The sequence below is a fragment of the Sceloporus occidentalis genome, unplaced genomic scaffold (assembly GCF_023333645.1).
Source record: "Sceloporus occidentalis isolate IW3139 unplaced genomic scaffold, rSceOcc1.0.p SCAF_70, whole genome shotgun sequence".
NCBI lineage: Eukaryota > Metazoa > Chordata > Lepidosauria > Squamata > Phrynosomatidae > Sceloporus > Sceloporus occidentalis.
The window spans coordinates 5,186,337-5,197,581 of NW_028317050.1; positions in this window are offsets into that span (position 1 = coordinate 5,186,337).

Genomic DNA, 11,245 nt, shown 5'->3' on the forward strand with positions numbered 1-11,245 from the left:
GCGTTTAATCTTACCGCTCCTTGTTTCACTTTCAATTTTCTCATTTATATGTCTAAAGCGCTCTAACTCCCTTTTCTTCCGACAGGGCAATTCTCTCTTCTGTGTGTGTGCTTTGGCAGCTTTTAGAACTTGCTTTGCTTTCTGCATAATCTAATGGATCTGTCTCTTTCTGTGTTTTTTGTATCTCCATTTGTGAATACTAAATTGAATATGGCCTCCTTACTAATGGCTCCTCAACTACTTGTTTTAAAGATAATCCCAGTAGGGAGTTTAGAATATCTGCACCCCTGGCACAGCCAGCTACTTTGGTTTTCCAGTTCACATCAGGAAGATTAAAGTCACCCATGATTATAACGTTCCCCTTCACTGTCGTTGCTATTTCCTCAATTGTCAGATTATCAAGTTTTTCCTACTTGTCCAGGGGGTCTATAAAATACACCTACATGAGTTACTGTGTGCTTACCAAATTGCAATGTAACCCAAACTGACCCTATTCTCCTCACCAACTTGTGTTGTGTTAGGTTAGATTTTGTTATTTTTCACATATAGGGCCACCCCTCCCCCTTTCTTGCCTTTACTGTCTTTTCTATATAAAGAGCACCCTGATATGTCCAAGTCATTTTTCTCCATATACCATGTCTCAATAACAGCCACTAAATCAACATTCTCAGTTGCCATTAATGTTTCATGTTCGTGGATCTTATTCCCTAAACTGCAAGCCTTTAGCTTGTCATTTAACACACACACATGCTGCAAGCACCTTCTGTCCTTGTTTTGGGGGACACTCTATATGCTTCTCCCTATTATCTGTACAAACTAAGCCCTCCGATCCACCTACCTGGTTACTAACTAAAATACCATCCCTTTCTATACTGTCTAGCTTGACACTTATACCCCCCCCATTCCTAGTTCAAAATATCCAACCATCTAACCATTCTCTCCCCAAGAACATGGGACCCACTTGTATTCTGGTACAATCCATCATGACTATACAGATTGTACCCCAAGGCAAAATCAGCCCAGTGCTCTAAAAACCCAAAGCCCTCCTTACACCAAGACTTCAGCCATGCATTTAGCTGCCTAATCTCCCACTGTCTTTCTGGAGTAGCACATGGCACAGTCCCGCTACCTCTCACACCTTTGTTAATCACGCTAGACATCTTTGGTAATCAGTCAAAAAATGATGGCCCAAGCTTGGTTTTTTTTTTTTTTTATACAGCTCTGTCTCCAAAGGTGACCACAAAGTTATTTTTTTAGATGACACATATAGATATTATGTTGACCTAGATTGTGAGATGTATAACACTAGTAACCAATTCCCATCTGAGTTTTATATCACGGATTGACACATTTGTGCAGCGGTTAGTAGCCAGATAGATATGGAAATTAGGGACCAGAAACCAGTACCCCCATTGGCATCACTCTACAAAAACTAGAAGCTATGGCTAGCTGGCTCCTGGGACTTGTCAAGCCCTGGTTTATACAGGTTGTACGGATTGGTCAGTAGCATGTGAAAATGTGTTCTGGGGAAAAAATGTTCACCCAATGTAACATCCACTTGCTACCAAAACAAGTGGTTTTAAATTCCAGATATCTCTAAAATAATGATTTGTTCTCCTTTTTGGCTTATGAAGCTTTTATTTTTTGTGGATATTTTTTAACCCTGTTTGTGTAATGGTATGGTTTCTTGCAAAAGATAGGCAAACATTAATATAAGCTAAATAACAATACAGAAATAGTGGAAAACATTGGAGAGACAGAACTTCGGAAACTGTACATTTCAAAATCTTGTGTTAAATGCTTTCACATTTCCCCATTTTCACACACTCCGGATGTGTTAGCCCCTAGAAAAAATACATGTATTTCATTTTCCTACAACTTAATTTTTACGTCTATTGTGCTATTTCTTTAAATGTCAATTGAAACTTTAAAAGAAAACAAATAGACTTAGTATAGTGCCACTAAGCCCACTCAACCCACTGTTGAATTTTCCTAGAGTAATGTGGTCTCTGTCACTGTCTGAGCTGAACAGACCTGTTCTAATAATAATAAAAAATTCTCAGTCATTCTGTATGCAATGGCTTGCTGTTTTCATTTTCCTAACTTAGATTTCTAGGAACAATGAATGGTTTAATGATTGGGATGTTTTATATTTACATATTCTACGTTCAATGATATAGTTTACATGGCTTATTGGAAATAAAATGTAGATCAACATATGGTATTCTAAACTATAATCTATTTCACATGTGAAATAAAATCATACTAAAATTCTGTAACTTGTTTGTCTTTTATATAACATTGTAGTCCTAACTCAGGTCAATTGTCTAGATAACTGTTCAATTAGAAGTGAGATAATTAATAGCAAACATGGGTTCCTTTGTGTGTGATACATGCTAATGTGTATAATCATACCGCATATATATGCCACTGAAACGTGTGTGTGTGTAATATATACATACCTGGGTGAGCGCTGGTTCTCTGGGTCAAGACCCGAATCCTCTGGGTCGCGGGGTCCTGACACGCCCCGCTCCCCGCCCATTTTTTCCTTGACATGGGTGTGTTCCCCCCGCCGACGTCGGTGTGCAATCCTAGCCGCGTCTCGCAAGGGGAGGCTTCGGGTAGCCGGAGCTGAGAAGTTCCCAGGTATGAATATATACACTGCTCAAAATAATAAAGGGAACACTTAAACAACACGATGTAACTCGAAGTCAATTACACATCTGTGAAATCACACTGTCCACTCAGGAAGCAACACTGATGGACAATCAATTTCACATGCTGTTGTGCAAATGGAACAAACAGGTGGAAATTATAGGCAATTAGCAAGACACCCCCAATAAAGGAGTGGTACTGCAGGTGGTGACCACAGACCACTTCTCAGTTCCTATGCTTCCTGGCTGATGTTTTGGTCACTTTTGAATGCTGGCGGTGCTTTCACTCTAGTGGTAGCATGAGACGGAGTCTACAACCCACACAAGTGGCTCAGGTAGTGCAGCTCATCCAGGATGGCACATCAATGCGAGCTGTGGCAAGAAGGTTTGCTGTGTCTGTCAGCGTAGTGTCCAGAGACGTAGGAGGGAAACAACCCAGCAGCAGGACCGCTACCTCCGTCTTTGTGCAAGGAGGAGCACTGCCAGAGCCCTGCAAAATGACCTCCAGCAGGCCACAAATGTGCATGTGTCCACTCAAATGGTCAGAAACAGACTCCATGAGGGTGGTACGAGGGCCCGATGTCCACAGGTGGGGGTTGTGCTTACAGCCTACATCCACAACGGTTCTGTAATGCTAATTTTGAAGGGTCCTGTATTCTTTATATACATATTTTAAAAGCGGGGTCTTGTGGGGGAAAAATCTCCATCAAATACAGCGCTGCATACAATAATGAACATTAATCATTGACAAAAACAGTTTTAGCAAATCCAATAAATGTATTTTACCTGGAGGCTTCCATTGATAGCCCTTGTGATATTTCGAATGACACCACACTTAGCAATTCTTGGCAACACTAATAGACATAAAAGACATTTTGGGTGTCTTTGAAGCTGGTCAATGCAATTTACCCATCAAACCATTTATTTTTGAAAACTGGACACCTCAAGCTATTTCAAATGCTGGTATTTTAACCCTTTCCATGCATGAAATTCTACCACCAGCCTTTGCCAAAGTTTGTGGTGGTAATTTTTTTGTATTTTTTTTTCACACAAATTGTACTTTGGGTATAAATGTATAGCTCCAGGTATACATCACTATCAAACAACCCAATGTGTGTTTAGCAACATCTCCCGAGTACAGTGATACCACCCAGGCATGGGTTTGTCAGGTGTTTGGGATAAAAAGGCCACATTTGGGAAGTGCGCTTTTTTTCCCACATTTTGGTCAATCTGTGCCTATGCCCTGTCTTTGAGCCCAGCCACTCCAATTTTTTTTTTAAATTAGACACCCCTTGTTTTGTTTGGTGTTGATCGAGGCATTTCAGCAACACCATTAAATTTGGGAAGTGATCATTGTTCACCTCCTAAAGTTTTAAAACGGTCGTCAGTGTATGGTGGATGTTGACACCCACGGGGAGGGGCCAGGCATGGCCCATGATGCCGATCTAGGTGTTGCTGAATGTCTAGACATCAAGGCATTACAGCAACACCATTTAACGCAATAGGCATTGAAAGTTATGTTTCTGTGTTTGCAGATGACACTAAACTAGGTAAAGTAATACAGGGCGAGCAGGATATTACAGTGCTGCAGAGGGATCTAAATAGACTGGGGGACTGGGCACACAAATGGCAGATGAAATTCAATGTAGATAAATGTAAAGTTATGCACTTCGGGGTAGGGAATGCACAAGCAACTTACACCCTAAATGGTAGTGAATTAGGGGTAACGACAAATGAGAAGGATTTGGGAATTGTTATAGACAACAAACTAGGCAACAATGTGCAATGTCAGTCAGCAGTTGCTAAGGCCAGTAAGGTATTGTCATGTATAAAAAGAGGCATCAATTCGCGGGATAAAAATATAATTTTGCCTCTGTATAAATCAATGGTAAGGCCGCACCTTGAATATGCTATGCAATTTTGGGCACCTATTCTAAAGAAGGATATCATAGCACTAGAAAGGGTGCAGAGGCGGGCTACAAAATTAATAAAAGGAATGGTTATGAAGAAAGGTTAACAAATTTAAATCTGTGGCACCTCAGAGGGGATATGATAACATTTATATAAGTCTATTCGGGGCCAATACAAACCATTGTGTGGAAATCTGTTCATAAACAGGACTATGCACAGGACACGTGGTCATGCGTTCAGACTGGAAGAAAGGAGATTTAGTGTAAGGCAGAGGAAAGTTTTTTTTACAGTAAGGACAATAAGGATGTGGAATTCTCTGCCTGCAGAGGTAGTTTTATCAGAGTCTGTACAGACGTTTAAACTGCAACTGGATGGATACTTGGAAAAACATAATATTCAGGGATATAATCTTTAATTATGGGGAAACGGCTTATTGATCCAAGGAGAAATCTGACTGCCATTTTGGGGTCAAGAAGGAATTTTTTCCCTGGTTAGTGCAAAATTGGAAAGAGAGAAACTGGGGTTTTTTGCCTTCTTTTGGATCAACAGCAACAAATTAACAGATATAGGATATTTTTCAGCCTATATAACTATGTAACTATATAACTATGTATGTGACCTCTAAACTAGCCCTCTTTGGCTGGACATTTTGCAGTCCCACAAGATCTCTGTTAGGTTATTTAATTTGTAAAAATTATCTTCTTAACAAAATGTTAAGAGTAATAATAGAACTAGATATTTTCCTACAGGAATTAGATGTGGGCTGCTATTGAAAGAAAAAAAAAAAGCAGTTAATGGGAAATGTCATGAAAAATGCCTATGTTTAAGGGATAATAAGGCCTATTGTGCGAACAACAGAAAATTGTGGGCAGGAAGCGCATCTTCAAGAATGTCCTGTTCTGGGTGCCATAAAATCCTACAGGGGACCAGGCACTGGGGTCATGGAGGGGATGCAGCAGCTAGCACCTTCAGAGTTATGTTTTGAACAATATGGTTAATTTCCATAACAGAATCATAACTTGAACATGTTCTGTGTGCTGATAATATGACCCGGCGAATGCTTTGTAACATGGCAGGAGAGGGTTAAACAGGGCATGAATAGTAAGACTTGATCACCTAGTTACTTTTATTATAGGTAGATTGTTTGGTCCCTGTACACTTGTAAGAACATGGGGGATGTGATCACCCCAGCGTTATTAACGTACGTGGTATGATAATTTAAGAATATGACGTAGTAAAACATCAGGCAGGAGTTTGCTGCCAGGGTTTACAGCACAGCTCATTAGGAATGTCGTAAAGTGCCTGGGTTACACACTGCCCTCCCCATATGGCGCCAAATGTGCAGTCTTCCAGAGATGAAGGAAGAAGATTCCTGTAAGAATGGGAATTTCCTATTTGAACAAATCTGGATATTCCCACGGATTACCGTATTTGCTCGATTATAAGACGAGGTTTTTTTCAGAGCAAATGCAGGGGATCTGGATCCTCCTGTCTCAACCCGCCCCCCCCCCGGCCCACTTACCGGTACTTCAGAGTCCCCGGTGCACCGGCACCGGGAACTCTGATCTCTGACAGCCGGGAAATGTCTGCGCGATGCACGCAGACAACCCCCGCTGCTACATGACAGGAGACTCAGAAGTACCGGTAAGTGGGCGGGGAGTGTTAAATGGGGGGCATAAGGCATTTCTGGAGGCAGGGTGCTCTGTGAAATGCCTTTTAACCCCCTTAATGCCACTCTGCCTCCAGAAATGTCTTTTTAACCCTCTATATGCCACTCTGCCTCCTGAAATGCCTTAAACCTCCCTATATGCCACTCTTCCCCATAATATGCCTTTTAACCCTCTAAGTGCCAGAGTGGCATATAGGGTTAAAAGGCATATCATGGGGCACAGTGGCATATAGGGTTAAAAGGCATATCATGGGGCACAGTGGCATTTAGAGGGTTAAAAGGCATATCATGGGGCACAGTGGCATATAGGGGGTATAAGGCATTTCTGGGGCAGATGTGCATAACTGGGGGGCAGGTTGGAAAATAGAAGGAAATAAAACCAAAATATTTTTCTCAATCATAGCTTTTATTAAAAAAAGAGTTTAAATGAATTAACATTTACTGGTAAAACTTTTTTCCTATAGGGTCGTCTTATATTCAGGCTTTTTCTTTTTTTTCCTAAATTAATATTAAGATTTGGGGGGGTCGTCTTATAATCGAGCAAATACGTCATTTTACTTTGTTTTATATAAATTTTCTATATTTTTATCAGTGTTTCTGTTTATACTGTTTTGTATTGTGGATTTTTGTATGTTCTTTCTTACCGTTATTTTGGATTAAGCACTGTGATCATTTTTGTCAGATCAAATATCAATTAATTTTGAATTGGTTACTCTGGCTACGCCCAAAAGGTATCACATTACAGTTTTTCTATTTTGTTTTCACTTGTTTGACCTAATTTGGTTAGAGTTTGAGGAGTTCAGGGGGTTATTGACCCATAGGTATCCCTATTATAGAATTTATTTTCTCAGCTTGTGGTTCAGTGTAGGATTTCCTAGTGACCACCAGATGTCACTGTTTTAAAGAAGAATTAGCCATATTATTACCGTATTTGCTCGATTATAAGACGAGGTTTTTTTTCAGAGCAAATGCTCTGAAAAATACCCCTCATCTTGTAATCGGGGTCGCCTTCTAATCAGACCTCAGTCTGACTATTAGACTAAGATCCAGATCCCCCGTATCGCTGCAGGGGACCTGGATCCTCCTGTGCGGTAACCTCAGCTGCTGCCGGCATCTATCACCGAGCGCCGGCAGCAGCCGAGGTTGCATACGCGCGTACCTTCCTGCTCCCGGGATAGCCCACCCACTGCGGGGAAGCAGAGCCAGTTGTGGAGATTGCTGCAGGACCGGGACCCGGCGGCACTGTGCCGTCCCAAAGCAGATCCGCTAGACCTCTTCAATTTTTGGGAGGAGGCGGGGACTAGCGGGGGTCACACAGCGTCATGCTGAAATCCCGTGGGAGCTGCAGCAAGCGCCTGCTGAGGCATCGCGGTGAGTGAAGTGCCTGAGTGGGTATATTAGTGTCTGGGTAGGTAAGTGTCTGGGTGGGAAGTGTCTCAGTGGGTAGGTAAGTGTCTGGGTGGGTATATTAGTGTCTGGGTATGTAAGTGTCCCCCTATATGCCACTATGTCCCATGATATGCCTTTTAACCCCCTATATGCCAGAGTGGCATATAGGGGGTTAAAAGGCATAACATGGGGAAGAGTGGCATATAGGAGGGTATAAGGCATGCCTGGGTGCAGATGTGCATAACTGGCGGCAGATGAGCATAACTGGGGGCAGGTTGGTAAATAAAAGGAAATTAAAAACAAACAAAAAAAAATAGACGAATTATTATTTACTAGTAAAACTTTTTTCCTATTGGGTCGTCTTATAATCAGACTTTCTTTTTTTCCTAAATTAATATTCAGATTTTGGGGGGTCGTCTTATTATCATACGGTAGTACAGAGTGATTTTAGTGAGGAAGTGTTTTTTTTGTTGTTTTTTTTTAAACTGTTTCCATGCACTAATTCTACCACCAGCCTTTGTCAAAGTTTGCAGTAGTATTTTTTGTGTGTATATTTCCTACACACGTTGTACTTTAGGTATACATTTATATGGTATACGTCACTGTCACACAACACCCCAATATGTGTTTAGCATCATCTCCCGAGTACAATGATACCACCCATACATGGGTTTGCCTGGCTGTTTGGGGGCAAAAGGGTCACATTTGAGGCAGGCGCATTTTTCAATGTTGATCTAGGACATTTGACGATCCACTGCACATGCCCTATTTAGTACATCGTTGAGTCTGGCCAATTCAGTGTGCCCAATAAAACCAGGGTATTTCAAATGCTGGTACTTTAACTCTTTGCATGCACACCAGCCTTTGTCAAAGTTTGCTGTATTTTTGTGTGTGTATTTTTCCTACACACTGGTATATGTGTATGTGTTCAGCAACATCTCCTGAGTACAGTGACACCCACATGTATGGGTTTGGCGGGTTGTTTGGGTACTAAAAGGCCACATTTTTCAAATTGGAAATTAGACATGTAGTCATCCTTCCCCTTGTGTTAATTGGGACATTGTTGAACCCGGCCAATTCAATTTACCCCATGAAATCATACATTTTTTAAACGTAGACATTTTAACTCATTCCATGCAAGAATTGTTTGAAGATAAAGCTCTAATTTTAGGACTTGCTCATAGAAATATTTTGTTTATATATATATATATATATATATTATTGGGGGGGGGGTAAATTATTTTTACATGTTACCATTTTTTCCTTCCCATTATTTATTTTAGTTATCACATTGTGATTAGAAAGCTGGGCTCCATTGACATGCATGGTTGATTTAAGTACCAGTATTCAACCTGCAAGGGGAGCCAAACTTCTCAGGAGGGTCTGGAGAGACCAACTTTTTCACAGCGAGTGGTAGGTGTTCGGTGTCACTGAATGCCTTGCTATCGAGGCATTTCAGCGACACCATTGAAATTGAAATCGTTGAGCGCCTCCTAAACTCCTTTAAAACAGGCGTGGTCCTTGACGTCTCAGGGATGCCGTTTGGGTGCCGAAAGCGCACGTAGATCGCTTTCTGCACCTGTTAGTGCATGACATGCTCAGACCGTCAATTTTCATCAAGGGGTTAAACAGCGTGTGTGTGTGTGTATATATTATATATATTATACACCCTGTATACACGAGGGGCGTTCAAAAAGTTTTTGCACTTTTATTTTATTTATTTTAAAACAAATTACTTCACCTTTCTAATACATAAGTTCTTTACCCACCGTAACTTATGTAATGGTAAGTCTCATGCTACCCAAGCCTCAAGTATTAAGCCAGTATCACAACCTCATGCTGACAAGTCCCATTAAGGACAAAACAGCTGTCCGTGAGTGGTGATCTGGCTACTGCACCTCTTACCTGAGTTTTGTCTAAAGTCTTGTACAGCGGGCAATTACTTTCAAGGTATCCATGTATAAAGTGGAAATTGTTTTATTAAATATGCATGCAACAAAAAAAAATACAATCAAGAAAAAGAAACAATAATTAGGGATTAATCTAGCCTTGGTGCAGCATTCATCTAAATTTTATTAAAGACAAGAGGCGAGTATTTTGTATTATCCTTCTTTACTGAATAACCTCCAGCAGCAAAGGAGTTAACAACCAACATGAAAACAACCAATCAAAACAGACAGGACCCTATAACAGTCCCAACATCCAGCAACTCCTCCTCTTTCTTTGCGGTGATGCTGAACAGGAAGACAAAACACCAAGAAGCCGAAGACTGGAACAGAACCGTCAGAACAGACAGGAAAGCCGCAGTTAAACAGGAGCATGGAGCCGGAACCACTCAGAGTCGCAGAACGACCTGAAAAACAGAGGCAAAGTGACAATACCAGGCACACAAATGGATATCCTTGGCACATAACATCAAAAGAACAACTGAAACAGGGACAACCCCATACATCCTCCACAACCAAACAGGGAGGGAAAGAGAAAGGGAGGGAAAATACTCGCCTCCTGTCTTTAATAAAATTTAGATTAATGCTGCACCAAGGCTAGATTAATCCCTCATTTTACAGCAAGACAGGAGGCTTCATATTTTGCAATTTTAACGCCGCAACAGAGCCCAGAAAGCATGCGGCTTACGGCGGAAATAAAAGGTGCGAAAAGTAGACTCCCGGGACCAATCTGCCGCCGAAAGGACATCCGAAAAGGAACTCCCGACAGACAAAGCAGCCGAGGCAGCAGCGCCCCGGACCGAGTGAGCCCCAAACGAAGGCTCAACACCAGCCAGACTAAGGATCCATCGAATCCACCTGGCCAAAGTCGGTGCAGAGACAGGACGAAACGGACGTACATAGGAGATAAAGAGAGGACCCGAGGAAGGACTACGAAACAGCCGAGACGCGGAAATATAAGCCTGAACGCACTGCGCTACGAAAAGTTTGGGTCTATCTGGGAAATAAGGGTAAGAAACAGAAACCGAATTGGACTTAGGTGTGCAAAAAAGTTAAGCACCGCAACTATAGGAGCCGTAACGGGATGGAAACCGAATTCCACACACCACCGAAACCACACACCCCAGGCCTGGAGATAGGAATTCCGGGTTCCAGGGGCCCAGGAGTCCCAGAGCAGCTCCCCAGCCGCCGCCGATAGTCCTGACACGTCCCAGGATCCCCTGAAACCAGCCAGGCCACCAACGCCAGGTGATCCTGAAGAATCAGGGGATGAGGGTTCCCCTCCGGGTCTAGGAGTAGATCCGGAGAGGAGGGAAGGAGAAGAGGGTCCTCGCAGGACAACTCCAACAGCAGCGGGAACCACGGCTGCGTCTTCCAAAGCGGAGTGATTACGAGAACCGTAACCCTCTGCCTGGAGAGGCAGTGGATCGTCCGCAGGATCATGGAGAATGGTGGGAAGGCATAGGCGCCCCGAGGGGGCCAGGTCTGCAGGAAGGCATCCGCCGCCAGGGAGAGCGGGTCCGGCAGCCAGCTGAAAAAGGCATCTGTCTGACGGTTCATCCTGGAGGCAAAGAGGTCCAGGTGAAAAGGACCTTGGCAGTGATCCAGAGCTAGAAACACCTCCCGAAGAAGACGCCAGTCGCTGGCATCCCTCCAGTGGCGAGAAAACCAATAAG